The 2,288-nt window shown below is 47.7% G+C and overlaps 1 non-coding gene across 1 annotated transcript; it reads right to left on the bottom strand.

Moving 5' to 3' along the window:
* Positions 1–1,441: 1,441 nt before the first annotated feature.
* On the bottom strand, positions 1,442–1,573 carry LOC120102047 (small nucleolar RNA SNORA17). Its single transcript, XR_005503083.1, has one exon. It is a non-coding gene; the product is annotated as a small nucleolar RNA SNORA17 (small nucleolar RNA).
* Between the last annotated feature and the right edge of the window lie 715 nt (positions 1,574–2,288).

Below are 2,288 nucleotides of genomic sequence, written 5' to 3'. Positions count from 1 at the left end.
TCAATCTCACACATCTTCCCCTCCCCTTGTTCCAACCCTTTACCCTTGCAACCTCCCACTCAATAAAGGAAAAAAAATCTCATGGAAGCTATAGGGTGTCCCAGTGTGTCCCAGTGTTCCCTTTGGTTCACATTTCTTTGCTTGCAAATTTTCATTGCAATTACTTGTTGGCCAGTTAAGAGGCCTCTGGCTTCTGCTACTCTATCAATACTGGAATCTCATTGGGATTCCTCTTGGATTCTGTGTTGCCCTGTGTTATGGAGAGTCTATAGTTTTGGATCTGTAGAATGACACCTTCACGCACCCCGATAGTTCATCATTGGGATAGATATTAGGATGGACCAATTCAAAGTCCTGAATCTGGGCCTAAGAGGTATCAGCCTGCCAGCTCTCACATCCTTGGGACTGACTCACTCACAACCTCCAAAACCCCAGGCTAGCTCTACCTTGCTGCCCAAGTGAGGTGAAGGTCCACTCTCCCTAAGTTGTAGCCAGTAAAGGACATGGCCAGTTCTCCCACTCTCATGACCACGGAGGACAGCTCTCTTGCTCTCATGAACCCAGGGCCAGGTCTCCCACCTAACACAGGTGAGGGGGTGAAGAAGGTATCTCATCCATGAGGCTGGCTGACCTGCAGCTCCCACAGTGTGCAGGGCACTCTCCTCAGTACTGCAGCTTGAAGGCAAAGGCTGGGGTCAATTCTGCTGCTCTCATGCCTGTAGGGCCAGCTCTCCCACACTACCTAAATGAGGGCTGGGACCAGTTCTGCACCGCCCTCAGACATTAACATGTCCCTGGGTGGTAGCCCAAACCGTGGTCATGCCTGACCTTTGGTGGTAACAGACCTCTAACTGTTTCAGGGTCATGGACTCAGATGTGCAGCATGGGCCAGGACCCAACCATGGTCTCAGGTGGCATCACCAGCTCTCACAACAGGCCTCACTACCTTGGACTCTCCAGTTTTGCCCCTCTTCATTGTGCCCACATCCTTGTTTCTCTTTTTCTTTCATTTCTCCACCATTTCCTTGTTCCTCTTAGTGCTTCTTAGTGGCATCTGGGTGTTTGGGGTGATCTTAGGAGTTGTCTCAGAAGTGCTATGTCCCTCTGGAGCATTAGGACCCTGGGCAGGGGGATCATCTTGAGCATGGTCTGCGCCCCCAGTCCTGTGCAGTGATGGATTGGTAGTCATCTAAGGCTTGGTCCCTGTCAGGGCCCCATGACATGGGTCAGGTGTTTGTTCATCTCAGGCTAGCTCCTCCTCAGGCCTGCTCAAGTAACCCTTTGCAAGACTCATCTGTCTGAGGCTCATTCCTAGCCAGGACCTGTAGTCCCAGGTGGGGATCTTTTAGTCTTTGGTTTACTTCCCTTGGTGCCTGACTGGGCTAGACTGGTGCCAGACTGGTGGCCATCTTGGTCTCACTTTTTTTTTTTTCCCCCAGAAAGTGTTAGGCTACTAATCATTCAGATATCCGTAGGTCAGAAAACTGAAGGTAAACATAGCCTTTCTCCTCTCTGCCACCTACCGATGCACATGTGACACAGCAGTTACATCCACAACACCTCCAGAGGCACCGCACACTAGATCTGTTTTTTCAACAGGATGTTTTCTGTTCACTAGAAGTGGATTTCTTGTGGTTTCCTGCATTCTGGGTAACTGAAGTTTTACAACGCTAAGTGGTATACCCAGTCTCTCATGCACACTGTGTCACTCCATCTGGCTCACAAAACTGTCAGAAAGTAAGCTATTTGGCTTTGTAGCCAGATGGTCTCTGTCACATCTGTTCAGCGCATCCTGAAGGAAAGTGCAGAAGCCTGGGTGTGGCTGAGTTCTAGAAAGGCTTTGGCATTGGTACTACTGGAGAGAGAGACCATGTGAGCGATGTATAACTTTAATCATTTCAGCAGCAACATTTAAATGAAAGAGTAAGACTTGTGTGGTGGCTCATGCTGGTGACCCCAGTGTTTGGAAAGCTAGAGCCAGTCTGGGCTGTAGAATCCTGAACAAAGCCAAATCCAAATGGCACAGTTGAATTACTTTTAGAAGTACCTTTTTCATTGACTTAATATCTAAAATATTATTATTTCAACATGTAGCCAACAAAGAAGATATCTGCAGTCTCTTTTCATAATGTTCCAAATCTAGTGTCTGTCGTAATCATTTCAAGCATGCTTGTCTGGACAGAAGACTCTCGAGAATATTTTACAAACTATGCTAACTAACGTCATCTTTTCTGGCTTGGTAATTCCCTAACTAGCTTTGTTTCTTCCAGATTTGGGGAATCTGCTTG

This window comes from Rattus norvegicus, chromosome 3 (assembly GCF_036323735.1).
Source record: "Rattus norvegicus strain BN/NHsdMcwi chromosome 3, GRCr8, whole genome shotgun sequence".
NCBI lineage: Eukaryota > Metazoa > Chordata > Mammalia > Rodentia > Muridae > Rattus > Rattus norvegicus.
Note: the sequence above shows the minus strand (reverse complement) of the source record. Positions and strands in the feature narration are given on the sequence as shown.